At 38.3% G+C, this 17,867-nt stretch overlaps 2 long non-coding RNA genes across 2 annotated transcripts; one reads left to right on the top strand and one right to left on the bottom strand.

Annotated features, from left to right (window-relative positions):
* Nucleotides 1-2,018: 2,018 nt before the first annotated feature.
* LOC123653206 lies at nucleotides 2,019-17,415 on the top strand. Its single transcript, XR_006742872.1, has 3 exons — nucleotides 2,019-2,530; nucleotides 5,017-5,019; nucleotides 17,397-17,415. It is a non-coding gene; the product is annotated as an uncharacterized LOC123653206 (long non-coding RNA).
* LOC118729741 lies at nucleotides 5,291-7,118 on the bottom strand. Its single transcript, XR_006742873.1, has 2 exons — nucleotides 6,895-7,118; nucleotides 5,291-5,943 (listed from the first exon to the last, which is right to left on the bottom strand). It is a non-coding gene; the product is annotated as an uncharacterized LOC118729741 (long non-coding RNA).
* Nucleotides 17,416-17,867: the final 452 nt, after the last annotated feature.

Genomic DNA, 17,867 nt, shown 5'->3' with positions numbered 1-17,867 from the left:
AACAATGTGAAAACATGGTTTAACCCCCCCTTGACTGCTTGGACACTTTTCACCGTGTTCTATTAGGGGACTTAAAGGCACAGTTAGAAATTCTCCCATTCCCCTTTCCAGGCTTATCAGAATCTGAGATCTTTATCTGTAGGAAGAATGTGGCAGTTTAAAATTCAAGCGGCTACTGGGAACAGAGTGCTAGACCTGCTCTCTCTTACCTCTGCCTTTTCTAAATATTCTAAAATAATAGAAGATTTGAGGTATGGTTATAGATTTTTGAAGGACATAGAAAGAAGGTTTAAAAGCTAATGTAAAATAGTGGAAGTTTTTATGAAAGTTATGTATGTGATGAGAAGGAGAAACTGGGAGAGAGGGAAAGAACGAAACAGAGACTTAAGAAAGAGACTCTGGGAGTCTGAGAGGGAAGGATTTAGACAGAAGCAGAAAGAAAGAGCAGAAGAGAAAGTGATATGAATGTGTAAGTATAAGTACAGAAGGTGAGGCCAGAAGAGACAGAGAAGGTCTGAAAGAAAGAGAGACTTAGACTCCAAGGGTTTTTAACCTCGAGGAAGAAGACTGATAGGACCAGGGTTCCTTTCAATTAAGCCCCCAAGGGTAACCTTACAAGTGAGAGGCAAAGCTATTAATTTCCTGGTGAGCACTGGGCAGTTTATTCAGTCTTGACAGAGCCAATGGGACCTTTAGGAAGATATCAGTCCAGGGAGCCACCAGACAAACTGTTTTCCTTGGACATCAAGAAGGACTGTAGACCTAAGAAGGAACACGTACTGGAGGAACACAGCCGCTGAACTGGACTGAAGTAGAACAACAGGCCTTTGAGGAGCTAAAGAAGGCTCTCGTCTCAGCACCTGCCCTAGCCTCGCCAGATGTCACGAAGCCCTTCCACCTTTACGTGAGTGAGGTAAGAGGCATTGCCAAGGGGTTCTCACTCAGACTCTAGGTCCCTGGAAGAGACCTGTGGCCTATCTGTCTAAGAGACTGGACCCTGTGGCAGCAGAGTGGCCAATGTGCCTCTGGGCAGTGGCCACCACAGCATTGCTGGTGAAAGCAGACTCTGGGCCAGGAGCTAGCCCTGACAACACCCCATGCCGCTGAGACCCCCCTTCGGGTGCTCCAGAGAGATGGATGTCAAACACCAGAATCACCCAATGCCAAGCTCTTCTCCTGGACCAGACCTGCATCCGGTTCCATAAGACACTGGCCATCAACCCTGCCAGCCTGCTTCCAGATGATCCAGAGGAACCCATTCATGACTGCATACAGGTAACAGACGCAGTACTGACAGATGTCCTGCCATCATCACCAGATGAGGTACTGTACACTGATGGGAGCAGTTATGTTCAGGATGGGATCTGATATACAGGAACAGCAGTAGTCACCCTGGACCATACCATTTGGGCACAGTTCCTGAACAGAGGAATATCAGTAAACCTTTGGCCCTAATTGAGGCCCTTTGATGCGGACACTGTGCCATTCACTGGGAAAGAGGGTTACCAACTCCAGCCAGATTTTAGCCTTATTTGAGGCCATCTGACTCCCAGAAGCAGTTGCAATAATGCACTGCAAAGGACATCAGAAAGGGGAGACAATTGAAGCCAGAGAAAATAGAGCCACAGACCAAACTGCAAAGGAAGATGCCCAAAAACCAGTGGGGCCTTTACAAGTCTTAGTAACCCTGCCGGATCCCAACCTCTACACCAAAGAAGAGGAGGAATTGGCTGAACAGAAGCAAGTCATCAAAGGACCAGATGGTTGGTGGACCCTACCAGATGACAGACTGTTGGTCCCAGAGGCTCTAAGTTGAATGTTAGTTGCCCAGTCAAGCCAGGTTACCCACTTAGGCATCATCAAGACTTCTAAACTTCTGTGAGGCAGATATAGGTAAATGCTAAGCAAGAATAGAGGGACCCCCTGGGAATTCGGGCCCCAGGGAAATTCCCTTGGAGAGCATTAGAAGGTGGGTTTCACAGAGATTAAGCCACCAGCATTAAGGTACAAGTACATGCTAGTTTTTATAGACACCTTCTCAGATTAGGTTGAAACATAGGATAGAAAGTGCCTCTGTAGTAGTCAAGAAATTACTCCAGGAGATCATACCTAGATTCGAGCTGCCAGTAGTTATAGGATCAGATAACAGCCCAGCCTTTGTAGCAAGGTATCTCAAAGTATAGCTCAAGCCTTAGGACAGGCATGAGTAGAACTCTAAAAAGTTTAATTAAATTTGTCCTAAAAACCGGTGAAAATTAGACCAACCCCCTGCCCTTCACCCTCTTATGGGCCAGGTGTACTCTCTAACGGGAGAGGTTCCCCCCCCCCTTTGTTGAGATCGTGTATGGTAGACCTCCCTCCATTCATCCTGGGGTCAGGGAGAAACTGAAAGCTGGAATTCATAACTATTCCCTTGCTCAAGTCCTTATAAGCTCTGCAGTTAACCCAGAGAGCCACCCGTAAGCTTGTTCCAGATACACTGCCAGTGCCCACCGTGGACCCTGTACACCCCTTCCAGCCCGGAGACTCAGTGTGGGTAAAGAAGTTCACTGTCCAAGGACTCACCCCAGCCTAATCCCAAATGACTGTTGGGATTGCTATTAACATCTTTCTTGGAGATACCCCACAGGAAGAAACATCTCCATGGACACTGCGGAGGGTCACTGCCAGTGGAGTTGTAACCCGAAACTTACTCTCTGGGATCTACAAGGACAAGGGATGTGCTTGATGCCTGCAAATTACCCTCTGAAGGACTCTTTTTACGCCTCGTCCTGCGCCTCCACCATCCTGCTACCGGAGGAGCCATCTCGAGGAGAAGCAGCCCTGCTGGCTGCCCCTGAAGGGACTTGGTGGGCTTATACCAACGGAATAACTCCTTGTGCCTTTCCCCGTTTCTCTTAGACAAGGAATCACCTAATCAGCTTCATCAGGGAGAGAATAAGTGCTTTACAGGTAATAATGCTCAGGCAGCACTACCAGTCCCTCAGTCAGGGAGATAGCCTCAGAGAAGGATATGTAGAGACAGAAGTTCCATGATTAGAACTTACCAAAAAGAAAAAGAGGGGAATGTAGAGGCTGAAAGAAATAATATAGAAAAATTCCCCTGCTAGCCCAGACTTCCCGTGAGAATGTGACCTTTAGAACTGCCCCAGGAAAAACAGGGTATGAGCCACACAGCACCTGGCCACCTGACTCAGCCCCTAGAGGTAGTAAACTGGATGTATTATCAACGTCCTGAGGCGGTTCCACCCTGTTCCTTGTGATAATGTCTATCCTCCCCTCAAGGAATTCCTGTCCCTCTTTCTGGAAGACCCCCTCCCCTTGTCCTTTGTTCTAACTTTGCGGTTTTTGCCTTTATAAGCCTGTAAGAAGTTCTGCTCGGGACTTGACTTGGCTGCTCCTGCGCGAGTAACAGGTCAGGTCCCAGCATGCTGGAATAAATCCTCTTGCTATTTGCATCAAGTGCCGTCTCTTGCGTTTGACTGGGTCGTCGCTGATCCTGGGTCAGGGCAGGGGTCTCCTTCGGGGGGTCCAACACCCAAACTGCTTCTAGTAGTTTTAAAATCTCATTTTGATTTTTTTATTCCTTTTCCTCCTGCTGTCAGGAGCCCCCTTTCCTTGTATATAGCCCCATGAATATGCAGGGTAGCAAAGGCATAGCGTGAATCAGTGTAGATGTTGGCACGCTTATCCTTACTGAGTTCCAAAGCTCTAGCGAGGGCCCAAAGTTCTGCCCTCTGTGCTGACCATCCTTCAGGCAGGGCCTGTGCTTCAGTTGTCTCAAAGTCTGATACTACTGCACACCCAGCTCGTCTTTTTCCTTCATTTAAGAAGCTGCTGCCATCTGTGAACAATACCAAGTCCGGGTTTGGCAGGGGCCTATCCATTAGATCTGGCCGGCTAGAGTAAACCTCCTCTAGGACTTCCAGGCAGTCATGTTCAGGGCCCCCTCAGCAGGCCCTGAGACAGGGGGTGCCACCCGGAGGCAACTGGGTCAATCTGCTTGGAGAGATAGGCTACTGGTCTTTGCCAAGGTCCAAATTCCTGGGTTAGAATTTCTAAGGCTACCCCATTGTTCTCATGGATGAAGAGATTAAAGTCCTGTGTCACATCTGGTAATCCAAGTGCTGGGGCCTCAGTAAGCTTTGCCTTTATGCTGATGAAGGCTTTCTCCTGCTCAGGGCCCCATACAATGGGTGCTTTCTCTTTCCCTTTTAAAGCTTCATAGAGGGGCTTGGCCAGATCTGAAAATCCTGGGATCAGTTAATAGTCTCAGTAGGGCTCCTGTCCCTTCCCAGCACTGAGCTAGTGTGGAACTGGCTAGTAGGAGGTGTCTACATACTGGAGTAGAACACATCCCAAATCCTGTCCTGGGAACTTAGATAAATCAGATGCTAGTGCTCCACTAAAGAGACTAGGGGAGTTTTTAAATCTTTATGGAAGTCTGGTCCAGGTAAACTGCTCCTTGGCTCCTGTATCAACCAGAAAGTTCACATTCTGGCCCCCAATTTTCATTCTGACCATGGGCTCGTGGGGGCCCAGCTGAAAAGAGCCAGGTCTGTCCTAGTCAGAGTCAGCTGCTGCCAGGCCAATAAGGTCTGCTTCAGGTGGTTCTGGTTGATAGCGATTGGGTGGAAAAGGGGACCTTAATTTCTTACTCTCTGTTTGGGACATTCATTCTTCCAGTGCCCTGTTTCTTTACAATAGGCACCCTGGTCCCGTCTCAGACTTGCTCTTCCTTTCTGGGCTGTTTGGGGGCCTAAACCTCTGAAAGCCTCTGCTATCACATTGGCCCCTCTTTGCTTTTTTTTTTTTTTTTTTTCTTCTTCTTCCTGTTTTGCTGTCCTGTCTTGGTTAATGAAAACCTGTTGGCTATCTCTAGCAGCTCACTAGCATTTTTTTTTTTTTCCTGAAAAATCCTTCCAGCTTCTGTAATTTTCTCCAATATCAGGCTGGGCTTGGCTTACAAAGGCAGCATTTACCATGGTTTGAGTGTCTGGGGCCTTAGGGTTAAAGGGAGTGTAGATTTGGTATGCCTCACATAGTCTCTCATAGAAAGCCGCTGGACTTTCATCAGGCTTCTTGGAAAACCTCAGAGATTTTAGCCATATTGATGGGCTTCTTGGCTTGGCCCTGACCCTCTGGAGGAAAGCCAGCCGGTATCTTTTTAGCTTGGTCTTTCCGTCTTCTGAGTTTGGGGACCAATTAGGTTCCTCATCAGGGAGGGCCTCCCTTGCCCATCTGTCTGTGTCTAATGTCCCTGCCTGCCTCTCCTTAGCCTACTCCTGCCCTGCCTGCCTCTTCACTCCTGCTACTAAAACCTTACTCTGTCCCTTCTTGCACTCGCAGAACCGGACCCAAGGCGGCAAGGTCTGAGCAATTTCTAACCAGCTGTCTATGTAGGGAAACTGATTTGGGTTCCCAGAATCTCCTGTGATTACATTCCACACCGCCCTGACCAATCCTTCATCTAAAGAGCCTTCTGAGGGCCAGCCAACCCCGAAGGCTGGCCCTTCTACTTCACAGAATTTCCTCAGTGTTTCAGAATTAATTTTAATTCCATAATCTTCATCAGATCCCTTTTAAAAATTTTTCAACATGCAATTGAGAACAGTGGGTTTACTCTGTCCCAACCCCATGATGATTGGTGGCGCAAGACAGATCCTCACTCAGATGCCGGCCTGGCCGCGTCCCTTGGGAGCTTAGATTCGTCTTAGCTAAGGTGCACCCGTATGCACCCCGGGCCTGGTCACCTCCACGTGGGGGTGAGTCACCGTTATGCCCTATGACGAATAGCGGAACCGCAGGTTGGGGCCCACTCGGCCTCCGTAACCGAAGTCGTGGAGCCACACAAAGGATAAGAGAGGGCAGGCCCTCTCCCTCCACACTCACACACTTTCACCAGACATTCACTCAGAGTTTAAACAACAATCCACCCAATTCCTGATTAATTTGCCTGAGGAAGCGTATGGCTTCCTGAAAGAAAAGATCTTTAATACAGTTACAGATGCTATTAGAATTCGGGGTCTATAGATAGTTAATAATAACTTCAGCTTTAGTTCTACGTTGGACTATGATGTCACAGGCAGGGACAGGGACTGTAAATCTCTCCGACCTGCGGAGCTGTAAGCCCTGTCTCTAAAAGTCTCCAATTACCAAAGAGACAATAAAGCCATAAATAAAAGTTCTTTGTTCCTTGAAATGTCACAAATTTATACCTTTAACTTAACTCTAGGACTTTAAAATTTCAATTTAATATAGCAAATTTACAAATCAGAGCAAACTAAAACCTTTACTTATACAAACTTATAAACACAGAGAAATTTTTATTAGCTAAATGGGCTGATTCCCTTCACTGTGATAGAGAGCAAACATCTCTGAGAAAAATAACTCAGCAGTGCTTGCTTAAGACATTTGCAGACCATCATCATCCTATCTCTAAACAATTTAAACAACAGAAAGGATAACAAATAAAGCAGTTTTCACTTCACACAGACCATTTATCTACCAAGGCAGATAAACATCCAAACTCACACTCTCTCAGTAGACTAGCCCAGATTGAAGCTGAGCAGATAAACACAATGCCCAACTCCCCAGGCGGGCTTGGGGGCACTCTAAGCACCCCCAAAACAGAATTCTCGACCAATGTCTTGGTGAGGAACTACCAGAGGAGTTAAGACTGCATCCAGTCCCACTTCTCAGTAACAGATTGGCTAGTCCCACACAAACACACAGCAGAATGAACTCATCTGTTACTGGATGTGAATGAACAATTCCTTCATTCACATCCAAAGTCCCACATTTTTATACTAGCTAGTCCAAGTTTTTTACTTCTACCAGATATTTACCCAGAGTTTAAACAATCACCTGATTCCTGACTCCTGATTAATTTACCTGAGGAAGCTCTAAGGCCTCCGGGGAGGTGATCAAGCTCCCCCTTCCACTCATTCGAGTGGGCTGAACAGACGGGGCCCCTACCTTACAGATTCTGCCGACAGGTCCAGAAGTGCCTGTCCACTCTCTCCAAATGCTGGCCGGGTCCCAGGCTGAGGTCCAGGAGTGCCCAAAGTCCCCCGGTTTAATTCTGCTAAATCAGCAGAGAGGCGCCTTCCGGAGGCCTGTCCAACGTCCTGGGCCCCAAACCCGGTCCACCCATCAGAAGCTAAAAGGGCTGCATGGGCTGCTTCCCGGCCAATGCACCAAAGTATGTTACAGAGTTCCTGAACAATCAAACAATGCAGAAGGAGAGTTTGGAGAGACTTAGTTTATTCATCACATGATGGGCTTAGAGAAAATGATTTCAAATTCTAAGCAAAGCTACAAGCAGAACTTCCCTTTCTATTAAAGAGCCAGCCCTATGTGCATTTAGTGGTTATCTCAATGCTGGCCTTGAAAACAATACAATTCTATCCAATTAAAAAATGCACCTGGCATGGCATTAAGATTATGGGCATATCTAGTCTCCGGCCTACAAGGTCATACAGCTAAGTTTATTATCATCATTCTTCAAACAGGCTAAAGCAGACTAGAAAGCAACATTTTATCTAAGAATAACAGCAGAAAATTCCAAACAGCAGTTTGTTACAAATAGGGGTTTCCTTCTCAATGAAGCATAGACAGACAAGAATGATTTGAAGAAAAGTCTTCACATATTCACATTCACATTCTACTGGATATCTGAATATATTAGTACAGACAATTAGAGGTAGATTTGCTGAGCGTAAAATGTAATATTATAGATGACATCTATAATTATAATTTGAGAAGTGGCAATTATTATTTTTTTCTGATAAAATAATGTATAGTTTTAATAATTAATGGTAATGATAATAATAATAGGTACTAATATCAGTTTCTGACTTGCAAAAGAAGTTCCCAAACCCAAATTTAAAATATTCATGCCAATTTAAACTGGAAAAATATTTTTATGGAATTTTAAGAGAACATAGTTAATGCAACACACATACATTTTAAAGCAATACACACATATTTTAATGTCTACATTGCATTATCACTCAATATCTAGTACTTTGTTATGGAATCCTGGAATAGTTTTTCTCCAAGTGCATTTTCAGTCTTATAGTAAATGAAACAATCACTAATTCCTTAAAAACTAAAACAAAAACATTTTTATCATCCAGGCATTTAATTAGAACTTCAGAAATAGATTAATTGTAATTAAAAAGTAGTAACATATAGTTTGGCATTTTTTAAAGGCATCTAAATTAGCTTGGTTAATTAAATTACTTTACTTTTTGCTTTGTCAGTAAACTTAGTCTCTTCCCATGTCTTTAGAATTGAAAAGCAAATAATTTGTAAAAATATATATATATTTTAATTTTAACTCTTTGAAACTGCAAACTCTATTAAAGCATATTTCTTGTTTATAATAATTGCACTTTAAAATCTATGTTTGATATCTTATATAATTTTATTTATTTTTATTTCCCTGCCAGAGATCATTATGCAACATCATTTTCCCCATCTTTCCTGTCTTGGTAAACAGAGTAGATACAATTTGAAATAAAAAAGAAAACAATTATTAATCATTGGGTAAGTGAAAATGGGGCAGAGAAAACTTACTGTGCTTAGCAGGTATCTTGCAGCAAGCTTGCAGCCTTGAGCTTGGCATAGCCCAGATAACCACTAGACATCTCCAAACCAAGAGGGGACCAGACCCTTATGCCAGCAAAACTGTTTGTAGCCAGCAGCGGTTAATAAAAGTCTGCCTCCCCTTTCAGTCATTGCTGATTCCTTTTTCGGACTCAGCCCACCTGCACCCAGGTGCCTGAAATAAAAGTTATTTTGATACATTATGGCCACATGTCATAGGTCACGACCCCGGCCCACCCCAAACCTTTCAGTAAGTATCAAATAGCTGTCAATCCAGCTGCTTCTACATTTCATTGATTCAAAAAGTATTTATTAATTGTCTCCTATATTTTTAAGCCCTATTGTAATTATGGGACATAATAAGACTAACTTCTGGACATACATTTTATTTGAGAAGGGATGTACAGACCATTAACAAGAAAAAAATTATAACACAAAACAAGAATAATATTATTAGAGATTCATGTTTGGATGAATTTTGAAGTATTGTGACATTAAACAATGGGGAAGTACCTTTAAATTGATTGTTTGGGACAGAAACCTGTTAGAGTTGGAGCTTTTACATAGACATAAATACCAAGAAACCAACCATTTGAAGTTTGAGGGGAAGAAATGTTATTGGCAAAAGAAGCAGTAAATACAACTGTTCTGTGTTATCTAAAAGAAAGCCAATTATAGCGACTATGGGGCAGAATTATTAATGTGACTTCTGATAGAGAAGCAGGACTAAATGCTTGTAAGTCACTAAAAAGCATTTAAATGTTATAAATATAGAGAAAAGTTTCTACTGGGCTTTAGATTCTTGAATATGGGATGTTTCAAATGTTCATTCTAACTGATGCCAGGAGATTGGAGGAAGAAGAGTGCTTACATACGGAATGGAAAGAATACTTGGCCTAATTTGGTAGTCTGGTCCAAACATATGGTCAGGCCAAATATGCTAGTGGTTCTATGGAAAATAAGTGAAAGTATTTGAAAATAAGGCCGAAAATGTTAGCCGAAAGAAAGGAGGAAGAAAACATGGAATAATGATTGTTGGTTAAAACTTTTAGTTTAAGCAACTAAAGTGAGTGAGTGTTGGTGTCATTTTTCAAGAAAGTGAAGCATGGGGAGCAACACATTCAGGGGAGAAAAACATGAATTCCACTTGAAATGAACACCTATATTAGTTATCTAAGTGGAGATGTCTAGTAAGCTATAGTATTCATAAATCTGAATTTCAGGTACAACGTTAGACATAGATTTTGGGAGTCTCAGCAAATGAATGGTAAGTGTTGTCATACAACTGAACGATGATACCCAAGGAAGATGAATTCAGAGAAGGGGATTGTGTCTGATGACTGAGCACTGGGGCACTCAGTTGCCTGGAATCAAATGGCATTAAAGAAGAATCCAGCTCTAGACATTAAAATGAGGCAATAAGTTATGAGAAAATAAAGTGCAATAGATAAAGGAGAATACAAAGGAATGCACTGATTTAAGAACAGGAAGTGGTATTTTACACTAAATGCTACGGATATCACAGGTTTCCTTAACAAAAGCAGTAGGGATGAGGTGAGGGAAGAGAAAATGAGGGAGTGCACACAGAATAGACTATTTGTTCAAACTTCATTATTTTTATGAAAGGGAAAAGCGGAATGAGGCAGTGTTTGCAAAGAGACATGGCATCAGAATAGATAAACTGATGAATGTAGATAAAGTATAAAATGGATGGATAGAAGGGAAGATAGAGATACATTTGGATTGGAGAAGATCAGAGCATGTTTTCACATTGATGGGAAAAAATTAAAAAAGACACAGAATTCTTATGAAAGTGACAGAATAATTGAAGGAGCAAAGTAGTTTAGAAGGTGAAACAGCAGAGGTGGGTGAATATTGTTTTGTAAAAATTTAGAAAAGAGACTGAGAATATAGGGGAGTCTTGATGACAAAACCTATGATCCTGATAGCTCAGGGTAAGATTTTGGGATGATGGGGGAAAGTGCAAAATTGGGCTGGATTAACTGAGAGAGAGCACTTTGGAGATAAAAATCGAAATAATGAGGGATAAACATCGAACTAATGGGGGGCCAAAACATGAAGGTTCACTCAGGAAAACGGAATAAAACATCACGGGAGTAGTGATAGCTAGCTCTCAGAGAGTACTTCTCAAACTATATTTGTTGAAAGACTATTTCCCCCAGTGCTATGAACTATTCTTCATAGAAAAATACTTGTGTGAGAAAAGAATTCTGAAGAAAAGACCACATCCTTGAGTATTGTGCCAATGTAAGTTTCTATCAGCATTTGTAAATGTTTACCCCAATTTCTGCATTACTTCTTTGTGGATTCATAACAAAAAGTTGACAAATGATGTCAATTTGAAAAACATACTTTGAGTAAGACTGCCTTAGACAAGTGAGAGAAACTTGATAAAGCTGTAATTTACAACAGTGTCCCCATTTTTGTTTGTGAATCCAGTAATGATAAAATTCAGACAAACTACAACACATTTATTCAGTCATAAATTTTATTTTTTAAATACATTATATACATGTGCTACTGAATTAATATATAATGTTTAAATAAAAAGAACAAGATATCTTCACTTAAAAAAATGCCTGTGAAGTCACTGCATAAAACATGAAAACTCCTAACAGTACCTAAAATTATGGCTTTCATAATATTTAAGGCCAAAAGAAATTGGCACTAATCATAAGGTGTATAAATCTGGATTAAGAAAAAAAAAATTACTCAGGCCTTCTTGTGATGGCACACCTAAGCATTATTCATAAAATAACTTTTTTATTATTATGGTAAGGCTATGCTTTGTAACACTCCTAATAGATGTCACCTTAGTCATAAGGATTTCAGAAACTGAGCTGAATAACACTTGTTCAGCCCTCAGTATTATTACACCTGCCATATTCTCCAATAGAAAGAGGTCGCATATCTCAGAGAAGAACTGGGAAGGAGAGGTGGGATTCTGAAGAAAACACAGTGGTAATTGGAGGTAGTATGGGATGCTAGTGAAAATGCAAGGTTTCCAGAAGTAGTTTTTGACTAAAATCAGTAGGCTAAGTGGAAGCCTAAGAAATCCTGATAGAAATGAATCCTACTGAGCATTTAATTATTTTCGCCTCATGAGTTATATTCAGAGTTAGGTAGAACAAAGCAACTGAGATAGAAAGAAGATTGCACTTCATTAGGGAACAGATTCAAAAGCCTGAATTAATTCCATTAAAAATCACAAATTGGCTTGAATCTTTATATATCATCTTGTCCCCCATCTGTAGAACTAAGAATGTAACCCTCCATTTCTAGAGAACTAATAATAGTCACTATAGTTCTATTATGTGCCTGAGGAATAGTGATAAAAGCCAATACTCACTCTCTACATTGTAGATCTCAAAGCCTGCTGAACATTAGTAGAAAAAAACATTTTAAATTGTATAAGAAAATTACTTTTTTATATTAGCTTGTATAGGACTTATCTATTTAAAAATTGAAGACAGATATTTGCTAACATATGGAAATTAGTAGCAAAGTTTTAGGATAGATTTGAGATTGTATGCATGTGTGAAGGACAATCTTACCAAGAAGGTTTAAAGGGAAGTGTTGCAAATTATTATTTATTTCTAATGATGCCCTCCTAAGACGCCATCCTGGCTTACATATTGACAGACTATAGGTTGCCATAGTTTCTCTGAGATTGCTAACTACTAAAGAAACCCATTTCCTCTTCTTTGGCACACACTAATGGCCTCATTTCTCAGGTTCATTCAGAGTCAGATGTATCCATGTGACTGAGTTCCTATCAATAGGACAGGAGCAATGATAATGTGTTCCATTTCTAGTTATGGTCAATTAAAAGCTTTTATCCATTCATTTCTTTGTGTGTGTTTTTAATTAAATTTATTGGAGTTTTTTTTTTTTTTTTTTTTCCTTTCTTTATTCTTCTGTTAGGTGCATGCAGAGGATAAAAAAAATCCAGGCCTTCATAGAGATATGTAAAATAGGAGTCTGGTTCATTTAATAAGGAGGATACATGATCTGCCACCCTATACATTTGTCAACTATTATTTTGAGAGCAAAATATGAATTTCTACCGTGTTGCCTCATTTGTATGGTTAATTTCTATAGTACTTTGCCTACTTGAAGTAACACAATGAGAAATAGCCATAATATAAGAAAAGAGAAGGTTGAAAAAAACACCTACATTAGAAGGATGCATTTTAGTATCTAGAAGACTCACAAGAAGAAAATACTTCTGAAATTATATAATATAAGAACTAAAGAATACATTTATAATGTTGTTGGCATGCTTTATAAATGGCAAGGAACTTGCTTTTATTTTTTAGAAAAACAGGGCCATAAGGAATAAACCAAAAGAGATTAAGAGATAATCAAATAAATGAAAGATGACAGTAAAAAAAAAAAAGTCTATATTGTGGAAAAGGAAGGGAAAATTTGACACTACAAAAAATTGAATCAGTAAGCTGGAGGACAATATGAAAATTTCTCCTAGACTGTAGAGAACAAAGGGTTACTCATTGGAAATGCTGAAAAAAAAAAAAGAATGGTAAATATCCAGTTAAGATAATGAAGTGAAATGATACTAATCAGTATTTACCAGAAGCAAATGACTAACTAAAGCTCTTGAATGAAGAAATACAGTAAGGGATTTCATAGTTTCCTCAGTATGTCAATAAAGAGGACCTATTATGATACCATTTTGAAATGCAAAGATAACAGAAAATATTATCTAAGTGACTTAGAAGGAAAGCCAGACTGAAAAGCAAACCTATGTGAATACTAACAAAGGAAGAAAAGACAGTCATTCTTGTGATGGTGCCAAAACTCATGAGGCACAGTTTTCAGAATATTGAATGGAGGAAGATATACCCCCAGAATATGAAGGCTTTCTAAGCAGTTTTTCTTGACCCAGAGAAAATACAAATATTCTCAGGTACATAATACTAAAATATTAAGACTTTTTGTATATTTCTAAAATTTAATATATCTAACTAAAAAGAGGTGATGATAAGAGGACAATTAAAGTTTAAGTAAATAAATGTGAGCACCGAAAAAGCTAATACCAAAATTTGCAGTCAATTTTTTAAACCTGTAAAAAAAATGGTTTACGTTAAATATATCATAAAATTTTTTAAAAATTATCTATATTTAAAATGACATAATTGAGAAAGTTTTTCAAATGAATGGGATAAAGCAAATATAAAGCATCTTAAATTGTTTTAATATAGGCTTCTGAAATAATATTATATAAAAATTATATTAACTAGGACATATAGGCTAAAGACATTTTTTATGAAAATTAAAACTATTGCCCAACCAGATGCTCAGTTGGTTGAGCTATGTCCTGTACACCAAAAAGGTTGCTGATCCAATTCCTGGTCAGGACACATATCTAGGTTATGGGTTTGATTCATGGTTGGGGCAGGTAGCAGAGATAACCAATCAATATTTTTCTCGCACATTGATCTCTCTCTCTCTTTCCCTTCCTCACTCTCTAAAAATCAGTAAAAAAATATCCTTGGGTGAGGATTAATATTTTAAAAACTATTATAAAACAAAAGATTGGAGAGAAGTGTATGCATAGAGCAATATTACATGTAACAAAGCAAGAAAAATTTAAAACCAAAGCAATATGAGACAATCTGTAAGAATTAAAACAATACATTTGAAAGAATTTAAGATAAAACTCTCATTATATATCCAAAAGTCAATTTTAAGTACACAATATTTATAATAGACTTGGAATTAAGTAGCATTAAAAATAAAAAAATATGGACACATATAGATAAGCAATTAAATGGACGACTGTTTTACAGTTTAATTTACATGATATTTTTCCTTGTAGGGCTCCATATAGGATGGTTGTATTTAATGAGTTCTTACACTATGCCAGAAACTATTCTATAATTTTATATCGATTAACTCATGTATTCCTTTAAGCCACTGTGTAAATTAAATACAACCTGATCTTCATTTTGAAGGGAGGTAATGAAATTTTCCTAAGATCTTATAATTGGAAAATTATGGATCTTAGACAGAAATCCAGACCAGATGAAATCATAGCACAAGTTTTCAAGTTCAGTCCATCTCTATGGTGATAAAATTGTCATAAAATTTGTGCTCCTTGATTATACTGTATTAGATAGAAAACTACAAGCGATGAAAATAAATGTGCATCTTTCATAAACATATTTAGTTAAATGTACAGTATAACTATAAAGAATAATTTTAAGCCAAAATTGGTTTGGCTCCGTGGATAGAGTGTTGGCCTCTGGACCGAAAGGCCCCTGGTTTGATTCCAGTCAAGGGCATGTACCGTGTTGCGGGCACATCCTCGGTAGGGGGTGTACAGGAGGCAGCTAATTGATGTTTCTCTGATCGATGTTTCTAACTCTTTATACCTCTCCCTTCCTCTCTGTAAAAAATCAATAAAACATATTTTAAAAAAAGAATAAGTTTAAAAATGTCAGTAGCACACAATTTAATAGGTTGATAACACTATTTTGTTTTAATAAGTGTACTACTGAACTTACAAATTTTATTTAACAATCATAGCAACTTTTACTATTAGAAAAATAAAGTGAAAATGTATGTCTCATTCTGTTACAGAAGGTAGTTCAAAGTTGTATAGCTATTAAGTAAAGCCAGTATTTTTATCCAGAGCTATGGACTCCAAATCCCTCTATGTAAAAATAAATTAGTTTTATCCTGATGAAATAACAACGTGAGTTTAAGTATATACTTGTATATGAAATTTCCAGCTTTCTTGAGGCATTATTGACATATAAGATATGTAAATTTAAGGTATATGAAATGATGATTAGATATATTGTGAAATGATACAATAAAATTACTTAACACTCCCATTCCTTTACATAATTACCTTTTTTTGTGTGGTGAGAGAAGATGAAAACAACTTCTTCAAGTTGAAGAGGAATCAACTTAAAAAAACTGGAAAAAAGCAAAGCCCAAATAATTATTTATTGAGAGAGCTCCATAAATAATTATTAGTATATTATATAACCAAATATAATTTACATTAAAAACAGAAAAATGATTCAACTAAACATTGGAAGGTCTATTTAATGAAATATGATCATCTCAAAAACTATGTGTGAGGCAGTCTTGTAAATGTTTTGCATACATGATCTCATCTAATTCTTTTAATAACTCTATGAGGTAGAGTTCTCTGATATGAAAATGGAACCCAAGGAAGTTGAAAATCTTCTCTGAGAACACAACTAACACATACCTATACACTCAGGTAGTCTGGATTTGATGAGCTCATGCTTGTAAAACAGCACACCATGAAAAATGAACAGTAGGAAGTGAGAGTAGAAATTGTCATCATTTGCAGATTTTCAACCTAAAAAACCATTTAGAGAAACAAGTGCTCTTAGCAATACAGCTTCTTCCCAAGCACTAACTCATCCTTGTCTACTATTTAGAGGAGATACAGAAACCTCCCTCTCCCCTTGTCACTTTCCCCCTTAACAGGGACAACCCCAAACAATATTTATGGAGATCTTAGCATTTCATGCCCCGGCAAGACTGCCCCTCCTTCAGTTTATACACTGTCTGCTTCCAAACAGTTGAACTGATTAATCCTAAAAAGGAAACTATAATTAGAATTGATTACCCAATTTTCCCTCAGAAACCATCAGTACTAAACTAAACATTTTATAGCCCTGTTTATTTTAGAAACAACTAAAATCCTAAAGCTTCCACAATCACCCATATGGCTCTATACAACCCTAATTGGACCCAATGTCTTACCATTTCCTTACTCTCCAAACTGTCACTATATCCTCAAATAGGTACCAGAGATCCTCACCAGTATTCCTAGTCCTCCTTACATCTCAGATTTAAGAGAGTTTTGCACTCCTTTCAATTGACCCAACTTCGACCAATAAAACATACTAGTAAATGGAAATGTCATGTGCTGTGCCACTTTTTTGGTACAAATATTAGAGGACTATTTTGGGATTCCTCATGTTTTCTCTTTTTCACTGAGGTAATTACAGAAATACATGTTAGTATGGAGGTGCCAAAATATCAAAGTGACCCAGAATACAGACTTAATATTAGAAGGCTAACCCCTATTTTGTAAAACTACTGTTTGAAATTCTCTGCTATTTTTTAGAGAGCCTCTTATTCCAATAAATAAATAAATAAGTAAATAAATAAATAAATAAATAAAAAAAATTAACTTTGCTTTCTAGCCTGCTTGAATAATAAGGAAGATGAACTTAGATATCTGACCAGAGATTAGATATGCCCATACTTTCATGCAATGCCAGATGTATTTTTTAATTGGATAGAACTGTGTTTTTAAGGCCACCAGCGAGATAATCACTAAGCACACATAGGGCTAGCTCTTTAATAAAAAGGAAAATTCTGCTTGTAGCTTTGCTTAGAATTTGAATTCATTTTTCTCTGAGCCCACCAGTGAATAAAGTGTGACTCCAAACTCTCTGAGCTCTCACCTGGTAAGCAATCATACATTTTTAATAACTAAGTCAGTTAATTGGTGTGATGTTTTCACAAGTAATAAGTAATGAATACAAGTATAGTCAACATTATTAGTATTGTGTTTTATGAAAGAAAAACTATAAAGGGAAATAATGTTTCAATATAAAGTATCAAAATTTCTGTCAGCTTTAATGTATTACAAAAAAGGAATTGTCAAATAGTTGAAATAGTTTCACTGAAAAGAAGTGATTACTTATAAAAGTTGGGAAAAGTTATGAAACATAAAGCTGTGATAGCTCTGTGTGTAAAATGACCAGCAGGAAAAAAACACACACACAAAAAAACAGAAGAACAAAGAAATTACAGATCTATTTTATAACAAAATCAATAATAAAGAAAAAAATGTCTGCAAAAGCAAAGAAAACATTTTTGAGATTTGAGTCAATCCATAAAATAATGGTAAAAAAGTTGAAAGAAATATTAACTTTTCACATGAAGATATATTTGCATAAATATGATTCACAGCTTACACAGGTAAAATATATAATTGTTATAAGTAGATAAGTACTTATTGCCTGAAAACTTAACTTCCCAACTCTTCTCTGACTGCATTTAGTTCAATAATTTATGATATATCATAAAAATTATGAGCTAGACTTTTCTCATGTATAAGGTAAAACAATTAACACAACTTTTACACAAGATTATACAGACACACAAGTCTTTAAATAAACTATAAAATATTTTCACATTTATTACTCAAAATT

The sequence above is a fragment of the Pipistrellus kuhlii genome, unplaced genomic scaffold, assembly GCF_014108245.1.
Source record: "Pipistrellus kuhlii isolate mPipKuh1 unplaced genomic scaffold, mPipKuh1.p scaffold_m20_p_3, whole genome shotgun sequence".
Classification (NCBI taxonomy): domain Eukaryota; kingdom Metazoa; phylum Chordata; class Mammalia; order Chiroptera; family Vespertilionidae; genus Pipistrellus; species Pipistrellus kuhlii.
This window is presented reverse-complemented; position numbering and strand designations above follow the sequence as displayed.